We start from the raw sequence: 16,801 nt of genomic DNA on the forward strand, positions 1-16,801 counted from the left end.
CACATTATCTGCCTCTTATTGCTATTTTTTATAGTATTTATATTCAATGTAGTTATTGACATGATCGGGTTTAAATTTACCATCTTGCTATTTACTTTCTATTTGTTCCACATGTTCTTTGTTTCCATTTTCTTCTTTTTCTGTCTTCTTTTGAGTTAATTCAAATTTTCCATTTTTATCTTTGCTTATTATGTTTTTGTTTTGTTATGTTTGTTTTAATAGTGGTTGCTTTAGGGCTTATGCATCTTTAATTCATCTTTGTGATGACTTTATAATATGCCAACTTGGGCAAATTGAATTAAATTGATCAGAATATGGTTTCCTTTTTATTTCTGATTATGATAAATTGCAATAAAGATTCTCACAGGACACTTAGAAGGCAGAGGTGATGTAACAACTATTTTGTAGCACATATAGTTGCCCCCACCAGCTGTGTTGTCATTTTCCACAGTTTCAGTTACCTGAAACCATTGTCCAAAAATATTAATGGAAATTTCCAGAAATAAAAAATTCATAAGTTTTAAATAGCCATTTTGAGTAGTATGATGAAATCTTGCACCATTCAGCTTCATCCCATGCAGGATATGAAGCATCCTTTTGTCCTGCATGTTCATGCTGTATATACTATCCACCTTATGGCGGTTAAGAGAAATTTTGTTATAGCATATTGTTATAATTGTTATATTTTATTACATGTTGGGACTAATGACACGTTAACTAGCTCAGGCTGACTCTTTACTCCCTGGCGAGTGAGCAAGATCAAGGCCTCAAAGGCGGTTTCAATAGTTAATGATGATGAATTGGACCACCGTCAGGGATTGGTTAACAATAGTTCCGTGAACGTGATCAGCTCGTGCTTGCCATATAGTCTTATGGGACTTTTGCCTGTGTGAACACCCCATGCCTTGCTGACCTTTAAGCTGATTGGTTCCCTCCTAGCCCCCACCCTACATAAAAGCTGTGTGATTTCCTAAATAAATGAGTTCCTGCTGTGACGGGTCTCCCTGACGCGTCTGATTGTCCTCCGCCTGGAGGGCTGGGAGCAGGCGGTCAGTCGGCCTTACCTATCCCGGTCTGACCTTGTTGGGGAGTGTCCCCTTCCCTTGCCGCTGGTCGATAAGAGCAAGGGGGCTTAAGACCCCAACATCTGGCGCCCAACGTCAGGCCCCTCAAGGCTGAACCGCAGCCAAAACGAAGAGGCAGTTTCGAAACCGAAAGTACCGGCAGATGGGGCCAAGCGAGTTCCGAGGTAAGGCATCCCCGAAAAGATGGGGCAAACACACACCACATGTGGTGACCCTGCGCTCTCAGCTCTTAGACTCATGCTGAAGAGTAGGGGCCTTGAGTGGCATGATACACAGGCGGAAAAAGCCTGGGACACCTTTACTCAGGTGGCCTCTTGGCTTCCCGCTGCTAATCTTTTTGACTGGTCCACATGGGATCGTGTAAAATGACTTGTTAAGAAGAGGGAAATCAATTTAGGGGAGGGTCCCCCATTGGGAGTCTACCCTACATTATCTGCCCTTAAGGCCTGCTTCTCTCCAGGACCTCCCAAAGGGGGCTCCAAGTTTCTCTCCAAAGAGCCACCACCTAAAGAACCGCCGGCTCCTCCCATTACCTTTAATGAGGAGCCCAATCCATCTCCATCCGCTCCTCCCAAGGTTGAGGAACCACGAGGGCAGCCAGCCTCTACACGTAGAGAGGGCCCACTACCGCCCCAGGGAGGCTCATTGCTGCCATCTTGTATTCTGGGGCCACATCAGACTCCAATGAAAGCCCTCGCCCTCCTCCTTCTGGAAGGTGGGAAATCTTCCCGGCGGCCATTTTATGATTCTGGGGGAGAACGCACTGACTCTACCCTCCCCCCTCCCTGTATGGCCTTCCCGGTAAATGCTAATCCAGGGGGTAACCGGCCTGCTATATGGTACCCATGGGAGGCACAAGATTTAAAGGAACTAAAGAAAGCTGTTTCAGAGGATGGGCCCAATTCCCCTTGGGCTGAAACCATCTTTCAGGGCCTCGCCCACCAGCAGTGTACCACTCAGGATTGGAAGAACCTAACTAAAGCTGTCCTTCCTGGTCCTTTATATCTAAAGTGGTGTGCCTTTTTTAATGAAGAATGTCATGCTCAGGCTGAACGGAACCAGGCCGGTAACCCTCCCGTCCCGGTTACTTATGGGATGCTCTTGGGGTCCAGTGACCAATTCTCTACTGGCCTCTTACAGGCTGCTATCCCAGCCCAATATCAAGAACAAGTAAGAGCCCTAGGGTTGGCGGCATGGAAAAAGCTAGAGGAGGGCCCCTCAGAACCCCCATCACAGGAATTACCCAGAAGGCAACTGAAGACCTAGCAACCTTCATTGAAAGGGTAGAAAGAAGCCTTCAGAGTAAATTTCCTCCAGGGTCCCTAAGAGATCAATTTGTTAAAATGTTAGTTTGGGAAGGAATGACTACTGATCACAAATTGGCCTGTGCAGGGATGAAAGATTGCTCCATGGGAAGGTGGATAGTGGCTACCAAAGATATTGGCACGCAAGCGCATCAGTCTCAATCCTTGGTTGCAGCCCTACAGGCCCAAACTGCCTCACTTGCTGAGGCTCTCACGGCAGCCTTGTCACCAGTAGGGGCTAAGGGCAAAGGAGTGTGTTATGGCTGCGGGCAACCAGGCCACTTCAAGAGGGATTGCCCCACTGGTCGACTGTATTCTGAGGCTCTGCCTGGACACTCTAGGGGTTCAGCTCAAAGTCCAGCCAGTTCAGTTCAAAGGCTGGCCACCCCCAAAACACCTTGCCCAAGATGCAGAAAGGGATTCCATTGGCAGAAGGATTGCAAATCTAAATTCGACATTGAGGGGAAAACTTTAAACTAATCAGGGGGCACCCTCCAGCCCCGTCACACAAAGGAGGTTTCTACCCCAATAGCCCCCCTAAGGCACATTGGACTGTTCCCATTGTCCCCGGGGTCAGGCCAAATATGGACATTTTTATAGCAGGAAAGAAATTCCGCTGTCTCATCGACACTGGAGCTGATAGGACTGTGTTAAGAAAGGAGGAAGTTCCACCTCAATGGAGGTTGATTCCTGGCCCCTAGTTGCTTGGGGTAGGAGGTAATACTAAATCAGAAGAGACCAAAGATTGGCTCAAATGGCGGGATGTGGACGGTGCCCAGGGAGACGTGCGCCCCCTCGTGGCCTCAGGTCTTACTGCAAATTTACTAGGACAGGGTATCTTAGGGGAAGCAGAGGTCTATATAACAACTGATCACAAGGCAGTGTATGATGACCTCCTTGAGCAAGAGGAATATGAACAACAATTTAATCTATCTGGCCCTTTTAGCAATTACAGAGGAGACCCTCTTTTTGAGGCATCTAGGCAGAAGGTCCCAGCTCTCTGGGTAAGGCCACACCCCCAAGCCTAAGGGCCACTGTTCCAATGACGCCAGCCACCCAATGGCTCCCAGGTTCCCCAATATGGGTGGAACAATGCCCATTACCCCAAAATAAGCTTCAACATTTAAGAAATATTGTACAAGAACAACTAACCTTAGGTCAGAAAATCAGCCTTTAACTGCCTTCCAACGACACTGGGCCAATCAGGTGCCTTACCTGAAAGTTGAAGTTGAATGGAAAGATCCATTAACTGGATGCTGGCGTGGTCCTGATCCACTAATAAGTGCTGGCAGAGGTTTTGGATGTGTATTCCCAATTGGAGAACCAAACCCTATCTGGGTGCCCGCCAGGAACCTCAAATACCATCAACCAGAACAATATAATTCACCCAAGAGTACACCCTCTTGAGGTATGTTTACTGCAAGTATTCTAAAATCCCTCCTCCTCCTCCAACTTCAACTCAGCTGTTTCTGCTTCCATTCCCCAGGCCAGGAGGTCCCATATATACCGGTGTGGAGGGAGTAACCAGCCCAACCATCAGTGGCATGTCCTAGTAAGGAGTACGATATAGTAGCCCTAGTCCCCACAAGTATTGGGAGATAATTGTTTTACAATTTTCTGTGTCCAAACCTGAATTGATTACTAACCAGGAATAAGGTTAAAATCCCCTAGGCATCAAGTTTCTGCTGGAATATTTTAGCCCCTTTCAGATCCAAATCTCAGTCAAGGTTTACATTGAAATGTAAATAGAGAAAGCCTGAAGGCTCATTAGGAGACCAGTCTCAAACCCAAGAAAAAAAAAAAAAAAGAGCAAAAAGAGTCTTTCTTGAACTCCAGCAAAAGTAAATTTTATGGTGATTTACTAAAGTACTTAACGGCCGTATCATTTTTCCAGGACTCTTGGTTTTTTTGAATTCTACATTTTTTTTGAGCTCATGACTTTCTGATCAGTTCTTTTTTTTATTCAACTAGAGTTTTTGAACATCTGTTACATTGCAATGGAGAGTCACCTATAAGTTACAAGGCCTTTGATTTTGTGTTATGTGTATGTCGTGCTGTCTGGTGTCATGTTTTGTCTGTATCAAAACTGAGCGCTCCTAAAATTAAAATTTAAAAGTGGATCCAAATACTTTTAATTCACGTGATTTAGAAAGGTTCAATTTAAATAGGGTAAACTAATAGAAGTAAAATGTCTTGAAAATAACTCGCAAGTCTCTAGGTGGTCAAACTAATAAAATGTTGATGTTAATAAAATGTCTAACATCAATTTTTCTAGGACTTTCCTCCAACAAGAAAAAGCTGGCAAATACTGTTCAGGACACTTGTCTGATATCTTGGTTTTTACAAAATAAGTGAATTAGAGTTAACATGCATGGGATTACTCAAATGTGTTTGTAGAGAAAATTGTTTTGTGTCATCACTAAACTAAAAACAAGGTTACTAAGAGTTATGTCCTAACCGGTATAATTCTATATACAAAGAGTTCTAAAGGTTTCAACTGTGTTTCAAATTTCATAAGAGTTGTTTCAGAATGTGAACAAAAAGGGGTCAACAAGAAAAAAAAAATAAAAGGTTCTAGATATGGAAATACATTTAGTGAAAAACAAAATGTTTCTGGTTAAGAAAGTGCTTATGTGATAAAATACATGAAGGTCTAAATAAGTGCTAAGAAAGTCTGTAAAGGGCAAGTTTCAATAAGTTTGCATGTAACTAAGTTTGTTGTATGTATATGACACAGTTAAAGCTATTTAAGGTTTTTTCCTAAGGTGAAATACTAATGTTCTGATATAAACCAAAGTTTAATCTATATCGTAAAATGACAAGGATTTCTTAGAAACACTAATTTACTCTTAACTTTGTGTCTATTAACTTTTATTCTTTAGAACAATTAGTCTCAAAAATTGGGGTATACAATTATGGTTAAACAACTGTTAGAGTATTGTACAGAGTTACAGAGTCTAAATTTTTCTTTAAAAAACTAAATTTGGTAAGATAAAAATGTCAAGGTAATTGTGAAATGGTCACTCTTTATATATTAAATGTATTCATATTTTCCAGGTATTCAAGTTTTTAAAGCAGGGAATTTATCAAGCTGCTATTCTCCAAACTAAACTTGTTTGTAATAGTAATTTTAAACTTAAAAAGAGTAAATTTTATTGGGGATTTATTTCTATCATTTAATGTTCTACTATAGGACCTGTCATCAATAAGGCATATGTAAAATTTGTTAAGTGTATTTCTGGAGGTTATTGAGATCCTGATTTGTTTAAAGGTTAAACATAAAAACATTTTGTCACTTTGCCATACAAAAGGAAAGTTAAAAGCTCTCTCCGCATTTCTTAAATTCATGTTTAGATACAATGTTAAACTGTGTTAACTAATGTTCATATAGACTCAGGATTCAATATATGTAAACTGCTTAAAATGACATTTAAGAAAGAGTGTAATACGCAGTAGCAAAAATGGGACAGAAGTGATTGAGATTGGGGTCTCTGACCTCATGACTTTGGACAGTGGACTTCCTTGAGAGCTACACAGAGCTCCTAACATTGCACTTTGCAGCTCTACCGTCTTAGATCTACAGGCTCAACTTGATTCCTTGGCCACTGTTGTCCTGCAAGATCATCCTGGTTTGGATCTGCTAACAGCGAAGGAAGGAAGGTTTTGCCTGTTCCTTGGTGAAGAGTGCTGTTTCTACACCAACCGCTCTGGCATTGTACAAGATACAATCAAAAGCCTACAGGAAGATTGGAACATCGTAGGAACGAGATCCACTCTAATTTCCTCTGGACTGGGTTACATGGGTGGCTCCCCTACCTCCTCCCGCTTATGGAACTGCTATCCTTGTGTTCACCTTTGGGCCTTGCATAAGTCAATAGACTTATCCATTTACTGAAAAGCCAGGCTAAGTCTGTGCAGCTCATGGAGGTCCAACAGCATTATACCGCCCTTCATAATGATGATTGGGAGCCCTATAGGATCATGGATCACTCGTATCAGGACACTGGAGTCCAAGTGTCTCTCCCTTAAGCCCTGCTCCTCCTGAGGGGCCTGCCTGAAGTGCTAAGGTGGTAGTCAATGACGGGTAAGATTCATGGGGAGCTCATACCGACCTAAGACAGGAAATGAGGGCTAGAGCCTCATTGTCCAATGACGGGTAAGGATGTTGCTCTGCCATGGACAACCTAAGACAGGCACACCTTCGAGTAAGGCGGACCCCCAAACTGCTAGGGTGATGGTCCATGACGGGTAAGACCCTTCCAGGGGCAACCTAAGACAGACACACCCTTAATATAAAACAAAAAAGGGGGATATGTTGGGACTAATGACACGTTAACTAACTCAGGCTGACTCTTTACTCCCTGGCGAGTGAGCAAGATCAAGGCCTCAAAGGCGGTTTCAATAGTTAATGATGATTAATTGGACCACCGTCAGGGATTGGTTAACAATAGTTCTGTGAACATGATCAGCTCGTGCTTGCCATATAGTCTTATGGGACTTTTGCCTGCGTGAACACCCCATGCCTTGCTGACCTTTAAGCTGATTGGTTCCCTCCTAGCCCCCACCCTACATAAAAGCTGTGTGATTTCCTCAAAAAATGAGTTCCTGCTGTGACGGGTCTCCCTGACGCATCTGATTGTCCTCCGCCTGGAGGGCTGGGAGCGGGCGGTCAGTCGGCCTTACCTATCCTGGTCTGACCTTGTTGGGGAGTGTCCCCTTCCCTTGCCGCTGGTCGATAAGAGCAAGGGGGCTTAAGACCCCAACAATTACAGGTTATTGTTAATTTCTCAATGTGCCTAAATTTAGCAACAAAACTATATCATAGGGTTGGGATTGAGGCTCAGTGGTAGGGTGCTTGCCTAACATGTGTGAGGCACTGGGTTCGATTCTCAGTACTGCATACAGACAAATAAAACAAAGGTCCATCAACACCTAAAAATATATTTTAAAAAACTATATTGTCAGTATTTATAGGAAAAAACAATATATGTAGGGGTTGGTACTATTCACAGTTTCAGGAATCCACTGGGGGTCTGGAACATATCCCCCATATCTCGTATTTGTTGGCTGAATTGGCTGAAGGAGGCAGTGTGGAGCCTGTGAGTGCTCCCTTTCCCTGAATCTTCTACTAGGTTCTGATGCCTGAGTCAAGTGTGTATGTTTAGCCCCATAATGGAAGAACCTTGATCCCCGGAGACTCTCACAACCCCAGGATCAGTGGCAACAGAACTGATGTAAGTTATAGCCGTCCATAGACCCAGCTCATTCTGGATATGCTCCAGCTTATTCTTACTCTCCCTTACTTCATAGCCACCGGTATTCCCAAGTCCCTGCCTTGTGCACTTTAATCTCTGGCTTAACCAGCTCTAACATTTACATAAGGTCAAATCCTTGTAACAAGTCCATATGCATTTAAATTTATACTTTTATTTACATAAAACTTCTCATAGTGGTTGTGCTTCCTTGACTGAACTCTGATACAATCAAGTAATACTTAATTCTTATCTGTTCTCCTGGCCTTTGTGCTATTCTTATTCGTTTTATTTCTCTATTTCTTCTAAACCTAATAAGACATTATTATTATTTCATCTACTTATCTGTTAAAGCACTTTAAAAGGCTTTTAAAATGACTAAAAATTAAAGAACTTAAAACACTTGTCCATAGTTATCATTTCTAGTTGTCTTCATTCCTTTGTGCAGATGTGCAGATACAGATTACTATGTGGTGTCATTTGCCTCCTGCCTGAAGGACTTTCTATAACATTCTGTAACATTACTTTTAGTAATGTAGTTCTGTTGGCCATTTTATCTCTGAAAACGTCTTTATTTCATCTTTGGTCTTCTTTGAGATAGAGTTTACTTACTGTAAAATTTATCTTAAGGCATAAATGCAGTGGTTTTTAAAAGTTATGCAACTATCACCATCATCAAATTCCAGAACATCTTATATACACTGAAAAGGGACCTTGTATCCATTAGCAGTTGTTAAGCGCATTGTGTTTCTGTTATTGTAACAAAATATCTGAAACAATCAACTTTAAAAGAGGAAAGGTTTATTTAGGCTCATGGTTTCAAAGGTTTCAGCCTGTGTTTGGTTGTCCTCATTGCTTTTGGGCCTGTGGTAAGGTAAAACATCATGGTGAAGGGTACAAAGTGAAACAAAGCTGCTCAACTCATGGTGGCCGGGAAGCAAAAGAAAGAGAGGGGGAAGAAGGGGTAGCAGTTCCACCATTCCCTTCAAGAACATGCCCCCAATTACCTAAATCTTCCTACTTCTTTAAATTTACATCAAGTCTTAATAACTCCATGAGCTGGGGACCATGACTTTAATACATGGACCTTTGGGGGGACATTCCAGATCCAAACCATAGCAGCCGTCATCCCTCACTCCCTGTATCCATGAAAGGCAGGATGGCATGAACTTAGTACATGTAGTAGGAAGGAAGGAATATTGTCATGAGCATGAAAGAAAATAAAATTATAATGGACCAGTTTCTCAAACTTGGCTGCTCATCAGAATTACTTACTGAATTTAGAAAAACCAAACAAAAAACAGAATTAAGAGCATTACATCAGTTCCTAAATAAGATGTCATCAGAGCAGAGTCAAGACTCTTTATTTTTATGAGTTGTCCAGGGTTCTGAGGTGCTGATGGCCCAGCATTTTGTGGGATACAGCTGGAAGAATAACACTAATCTATTCTGCTACACATTCCAAACTCCAGATGTGCACAGAATAGGTGGAAGGTGGAAAAACTGATCTAAAGTGGTATGATACCCACTTATACAAGGGATTTTCCAGACCAGTACATCCTGTGCAAAATGCTGGGGAGACATAGCAGGGAAGAGGAGAGGGCTGAGCTGCTTCCTCTCCTAAAATCCCTGGACCTACCGCTCATCTACAGAATCTTAATGTGACCTTATTCCTGTTAATGCTACTATGAAGAGGCCTATTTCTGTCAGCTGGTGTCCATGGCCCTCATAGGTCCCACCTTTGCTCACTTTTCCTATATTCAGAAATATTCCTACCTTTGACTCAAAACCCCTACCTTTGAACTTGAACATGCAGAGATAGAGCAGTCTCTGAGAGATGTGTAGATATGTAGATATTGGGTCCTCACTGCTTGCTTCTGGAGCTTAGAACCTAAATTAGGAGACACACACACATACACACACACACACACACACAAGGAATGAAACAACGGGGGCTTTGCCAGAGGTGGAAACATGGCTGAACAAAAAGCCAGGACAGGAAATAGCTGCCTGGAAACAGAGCAAAGGGGATGGCAAGTCTCTGCCCTGGGGGCATGTGAGTGATGCACCGAGGTCACCTGGCAGGGATTGAACCCAGGTATAGAAACAGTGACCAGGAGAAGGGCAGAGATGAAGAGAGGAGTTGTGACTTTTCTTTAGGGCCCCAGGCTTCTCTGGAACCCTTGGCTACTCCTCAGCTCTCAGCTGTTGGTCTGGCTTGTCCCACCCCAGAGTGCCACTTGAGCAAATTCTGGGTGTAGGAGTCTGTACCTTACAGCCTGAACCCAGGCCTCTTTTGGCTGTCAGGCCAGGTAGTTTGTAGACACTGGGTAAGGACACAAAGCTTTGGACAACAGCACATCTGATGTGAGTGCCCACTTAGAGTTCCAGTCCTAAGGGTGAAGGTTTTGGCTTGATGAGCTACTGAGGGAAATTGGATACAGTTTGATGACCTCTGGGGACACCAGGTGCAGAGGGGTGCTGCACTGGTACTTGGGGGTGAAGGGTGGGGAAAGAACTCATGGCCGAGGTCTGTTCTAACCCCTTGGTGAGTGTACAACTAACACATTCTATCACCAGATTGAGACCCTGGAGTGGGGAGAGGAACCATGTTTACTGAGCCCCCTCAGCCTCAGCATCAGCAGGCCCTCTACCTCTTTAGGACAGGCACCTGGGCCAGTTCTGTGACAGACATGCTAGGTGTGAGCGTTGCAAGAGTCTGGAAATTCCCACACTGGGGAGGGCCACATTCCCCTCAGCCCCAGGCCCACCCGCTCCCGCCTGCTGGGGGCTTCCAGGGCAGCAGATGCTCCCAGCCTGGCAAGCAAGAGCGGGAAGAGCTCTGGCCGGAATTTCAGCTAAGGGTCTTGGCTAATCCTGGAATGGGGTTTGGGGCGGGCAGGGCCCCAAGAGCCAGTGTATCCAACAAGGGTCAAAGAGCCTGGGTGCTTTGGTGCTCCTGGTTCCCAGCAGAGCACTGAGCCCTCCAGGAACAAGATCCCTGTGGACTGTGCAGTTGGTCCTGAAAGAACCATAAGTCCCTGAGGGTACAAGTGACACAACCCTTACTATGGGTGTGACAGTGATGTGCCCAGAATGGAGGCACACTTTATCTACTGTGTCACGGCCCAGGGTTAGGGTTAGAGTTAGGCTTCTGCTCAGCACAGCACTGATGTTGTGGTTGCAAACTCGAGTGGACCATGCTGAGCACAGAGCTGGAATCCTGGGGATGTGAAAGTAGGTTCAGGATTGGGTTTGTGATTCCAGATGACAAGAGAGCTAGCATACCTCGGCCTGAGATCGTGTTAGGGTTGGAGTAGGGCACTGCTTGCATTTAGGATTAGGATTAAGAATGGCCAGGGAGTTCAATTTTGTGTTGCAGATCAGTTTTAAACTTCTAAGAGAGTCTGGAGAGGGACTCAGGCTTGTGCATAAGGTGGGTTATTGACCCGGTAGAGGTGAGAGGCTGTTGGCCATTTTCTGGGCCCTCCATGCATGAGGGGGACGAGTGTCCCCACTGTTATCCAACTAGGGCAGATAAGTGCCCTGATCCTGGGGAGAGGGGACATCATAGTTTTCTATGTCAAACTCATTTGGCCATGTAAACATGTTCAGTTAACACCCAGCAGTATTACCTTTCTGATGTGGGCTGTTCTAAGGGTCCTCCTTGAAGTTCTCTCTGGGAATGGGTTGGAGTTGATTTAGAGGTAGGGTCGTAGGGTGGGATTGTGGTTCACATTAATTACAGTGTGGGGTAGAGCTACACAGTTGGTCATGCCTTGTGTCAGGGGCACCTTCCTGGGGACCCAAGACCTGGTTCTTAAGGGTTCCTGAGGGTAAACAGGACGGGGTGTGTCTGTGTGGTTTGCTGTTTTCTTGTGTTTGCCATGTCAAAGAGTCCAGGGGTCAGGCACCTGCAGGCATGGATCCAGCATTAAATTGGGGGCCTTTGTAGGTGAAGGATGGGCTGCTGAAGGGACCAGTGGACTCACTTCCTGAGCTTGACAGTTCTTTAAGAGCACACAGCCAAGTTGATGTGCCCAGTGGTATGCACATGAATTAAAGGACAAGTAGTAGGACAGAAATCAGAAACCAGCTCAGAGGAGGGAGAGACAGGCTTGGGCAGCAGTGGCCTTGAGGCTTAGGGAGGAGAGGAGTCTGAAGGATGGGTTTGGACTGCATTTGTCTGTGGGTATGTGTGATGGGCGTGTCAGTTCTATATGCAAACCTGTCTTTGTGCCTGAGTGAGTTTTGGGGCCCATCTCTTTTGGACATGTCTGATTAAGGGTATTCATGGGTTAATGTAGGTATGTTTCTTACACGTTTGTGTGTGCTCTGAATAATTTTCTGAGTGGCATGGGTAACTTTGCATCTTTTCTCCTATGTACCTGTGTGGCTGAGGTTTGTCCTTGCCTCTTTCCGTGTGTGATCTCCTCCCTCTTCTCAGTTCTCTCTCTGCCCCACTCCCTGCACCCCCAACTTTGCCTGACACACCCCAGCTGCCAGCACTATTTACCGAAAGCAATGGCTTCCCTTCCCATTGTCTGGATTCCCATGGTCAGGCTGCCTGCCCAGCGTCCTGCCCCTGTGGCCTCTGTAGGGGGCCTGACCTTGGAAGTGATACACTCTGGAAATCCCCCAGTGTGCTCCTTGCCTGGTCCTGGACCCAGAGAAGTTACAGTGCAGGAGGGGCACATGGCAGGGAAGGGGGCTGTTGGCAGCACCCGCCCAACCTTCTGGAAACAGCATCTTTCTCTAGCCAGTCCTTCTCCCCCTGCTTTCTTCAGGGTCCTGGCCTCGCCATCTGTGGGCATGGGAATGGACAGACCTCTGCAAGCCCAGTTAGTCCTGGTGAGGGTCTGGTGCTCTGTGTCCCCAGCACATTCCATGCCTGCATTGTGCTTACTTCTTATGTCCTCATTGAACTGAAGGTTGTCCCCGCTCCTTTCCTCTCCTTGCAGTGGACACAGGAACCATTCTTGTCCTTCCTTCTATGACGGGGCTGGGCTAGGCCTTGGGTCCCAGAGTCCAGGTGAAGTATAAGACTTGGTTGGTTGATAAAGAAGCAGAGGTCCAACCGACTCCCCCATGGTGCAGGAAGCTGCATCTCCATGGGGTTTATTCCTGGCTCATCCCGTGTTCTTCACCCTCCCTGCCTGGGCTTCTGTGAGCTGGCACAAAAGCCAAGCAGCCTCTTAAAGGTCCCTGTCCTTCATGACCGAGCATTGAACAGAACTGATGTTGTGGAGAGGCCGCTGTCCTCCCTCTGCTGATGGTCACTTGATCTGAAATTCCTTCCAGACAATTCTGAAGTGCCTAAGGGAAGGGTTCTAGAAGGTCAGGCCAGTCACCGTATCACAATGTGCTAGAGGTGAACCCCAAAGTTCCCAAGCACCGATACATTCCTAGTGCCTACCCCTAATTCTGGAGTAGCAAATTCTTGAATGTGTGCTTCTTCTGATTTCTCCTTTCTTGAGCCGAGGGAGAGGTAAAGGGTGGTCTTGTGCTAGGTTATGGGATAGGAGGCTTCCTCCTCCATCAGCACACTGTATGAATCTCAGACTCTGCTCCTGTCTTCTCTCGGATCTTGGCTTTGTTGAGAACTCAGAATCCAGAAGGTCTCAGCTGAAGCTCAATTCTCTCCTCCAGCTCTTTGTTCTGGGACTTTGTTCAGCCACATGAGCATAAGGCAGGTAGGAGGCTGTGGGGGGCCCTGGGAAGGACCTGCTCCACCCTAAGCCAGGATGTGTGCACACTAACCTGGCTCCCCACCTGATGCCACTGTGACCCTTCTGAGTGAATTCCTTTCATTCTGGGCCTCCCTCTAGCTCTGGGTCTCTCTGTGCAGCTCACACCAGGCAGGGAGGATGTGCCTGGCCCAAGACCTCCTTTGATCTCTGGGAGGCTTCAGGAAAACACCTGGAGAGTGTTGGCTCAGCAGGCCTGGGCCTTGTGCCTCCCTCCCTGGGGGCCAACTAGGGCTGGGCCTCCATCCTTTTAGGTACGGAGTCACCATTCAGAGGAGGAACTCATCCAGTCTTCCTCCCATCTGGGTTGCCGCATCCTGCCAGCAGTGGACAGCAGTGGCTCTATCAGAGGAAGCAAGTGCTGCCACGACTTCCTCCCGGTTTGAAAGAATGTGACTTATCCTGTATTTTCTTAGTATCCGAGAACTTCTATCTGTCCCTCAAACAATATCATAGGAAAGCCCAGTACTTCTTGCCCCATCTCAAGTCCTGGCTCCTCTGTGGTAGTTTAGAAGAAGGATGCAGAGATGCCACTTTATGGAGGATAACTGCAGGCCAATACAGGTCAATCTCATCTTCTCAAGGTCACTTTACTGTCTTCCTGCTCCCCAGCTTTCCCCTCTTATCCTCTGTGTTCCCTCCCTGGGCATGAGGTTGCTCCTTAGCTCAATCTGCAACTTCATCCATTTAGAGATTTCTCTGGCTTCTCTCCTGCTCCTCTAGCCTTCCAAGAGCACATGTTCTGTATGCATAGTCTCTTATTTCAACCACCTTTTCATTTCTTCTTGGCTCTCAGACAATCATCAATTCCTTAAGCCCTATATTTTCCATGGTAACTTCCAGAATCCCTCTCCACCTCTTCCACATCTTCCTGCTTTGTCTTTGATAACCCTCTCCCTACCTGCAGCCATGCATCCTTTCTAGCTCCTCAGTGGTCCCTCTGGGTCTCTGCCAACACTCACTTATATGTTGGAAAAACCTTTCTTTTCTATCCCAGAGTCCTTCATTGATGTCACCTTCTTCATTCATGTCACCTTCTCCCTACCACCAATTGTCCATGCTGTAGTCAAGTCTAACACTTTGCCTTCCATATGCAATCACTGCATTCATCAGTTTGTATTCCTATGACAAAATACCTGAAATAATCAACTAATAAGGAGGGAAGGTTTATATTGGCTCAGGGCTTCAGAGATTTCATTCCATGGTCAGTGGACTCCTTTTCTCTTGGACCTATGACAAGGCAACCATATCATTGTCAAGAGTATGTGGTCAAGCTGCTCACCTCATGGTGGCCGGGCAGTGAAGAACGGGAACGAGAAGATGGGTTCCCAATATCCCCTTCAGGGCCTCACTCCCCAAGAACCTAACTTCCTTCTACTAGGTCCCAATTCTTAAAGGTTCCACCACCACCTCCAAATAGGACTGCAGACTGGTGACCAAGCCCTTAACACACGGGCTTTTCGGGGAGGGTATTCAAGATCCAAACTATTGCTGTCCTGTGCCCTTGGCTCTACAGGGACACATTGCTCCAGTAGCTCTTTCCTAACTTGCTGTGCTGTAACAACATTGTATTCCTCTGACTGACTCTTTTCTATCATCATTCAACATGCTATGTCTCCTCTTTTAAGAAATCCTCTCTGGATTCCCCATTCCCGACCAGGTACCTCTTCATTGTTCTGTACCTCTGTGGTACGGACCTCTTTTTTAATTTTTTTTTTTTTAGTTGTAGATGGACACAATGTCTTTATTTTATTTATTTATGTGGTGCTGAGGATTGAACCCAGTGTCCCACACATGCCAGGCAAGGGCTCTAGCACTGAGCCATACCCCCAGCCTGGCACAGACCTCTTGAAGAAATTATTACAGTTGTAATCACTAATTGTTCTCCTACCATTCTAACTTCAGTTTACTCCAGCCACATCTTTACCTCCACTACTCACCTGAGTCTGTTCTTCTGATGACCATGAATTATTTCCATGTTGATAAATGATGGTCCTCATCTTACTTGGCCTGTTGGCAACATTTTATGCAGTCCATTACTTTCTCTATGAATACTGTCTTGACTTCCAGAATACCACACCCTTTTGGTTTTCCTGCTACATCATGAGCTACTGCTTTTCAGTTTCCTCTGCTTACTGATTCCTCCTTTATTTTCTAATTTCTTAAAGTAGGAGTTTCCAGTACTCTGTCCTTAGATCTCTCCTTCAGTTTTCCCCCCTCTCTCTCCCTCTTTTAAATGTAGCCAGGCCTCTCCCTGAGAACATCATGTTTCTGTGTGGAAGACAGACTGTCAGGATGAAACACAGAGATTAGTTATGACGCTACTTCAGTAATGATAGCAGTAGAGGGTGTGGTAAATGGTTATAGTCCAGATGCATTTTTTAAAAATTGGTGCATAATAATTATACAATACCATTTCCTGATATTGTGGGATTCATTATGCTATATTTGAACATGCACATCACCTAATTTGATTGATCTTATTCCTCAGTACCTTCCCTTTCCTCTTGCACTTTTGAAGGCAGATACAACAGGATTTTTCTAATGGACTGGATATGGACAATTAAGGGGGAAAATTATGGATGACATCATTGTTTATGGTCTGAACAAATAGAAAGATGAAACTGCTATTAACTGGTGTGAGAAATACTGTGATTGGAGCATGTTTGGTTATGTGTGAGTGGGTTGATTTGGGGCAGGGATTCAGAGTTTGGAGTTCATTTTTGCATAACCTGAGATGAATATTGGTTTCTAAATGTCTATGTTGCTTTGACAATTTGGGCATGTGAGAGAATCTATTGCATGAGATCATGAGTTCCATTGTTGCAGGGCCTGTATCTTGTTCATAGTTGTATTGTCATAGTGCCTGGAACATAGTAAGGACTCAAATATTTTAATTGTAGAATTTCGTTATTTTTTATTATTGAACTTCTGGAGTCCTCCTCATCCTTTTGTGGCAATGTATACCTTGTAGCATTCATCACATTGATGCAACGTTTTCCTCATAGCCCATTCTCCAGATTCAACTAATATTAATGTATTAGTATGTGCTAGCCACTCTCCTAGGCCCTAGGATTATGAGACACTACATGAGTCATTAAAGCAGGCTAAGGATGAGAAACTGAACTTCAGGGAGAGCCCATAAAAACAGATAAGAGTTGTCACAATTAGAACTCAGTGACAGTCTTAATGTGTGGGCTGAGGAAAAAAAGGGAACACATAACGATACTGTTGTGGGATTCTTGCACAAAGGACAGGACATGGGGGCATTCAGCAGGAAGCAGCATTTATTAGTGCTGGCACTGGCCCAGCAGATTTGTATCCAAAGGCTGAGCCCCAAGCACAGAGGGGTTTTGCCTTACATACCCTCTGTTAGTACTCCCCACTCTGTTGGTCCCTTTCTCTCCCCTATG

This window comes from Sciurus vulgaris (assembly GCF_902686455.1).
Source record: "Sciurus vulgaris genome assembly, chromosome: 15".
NCBI classification, from domain to species: Eukaryota; Metazoa; Chordata; class Mammalia; order Rodentia; family Sciuridae; genus Sciurus; species Sciurus vulgaris.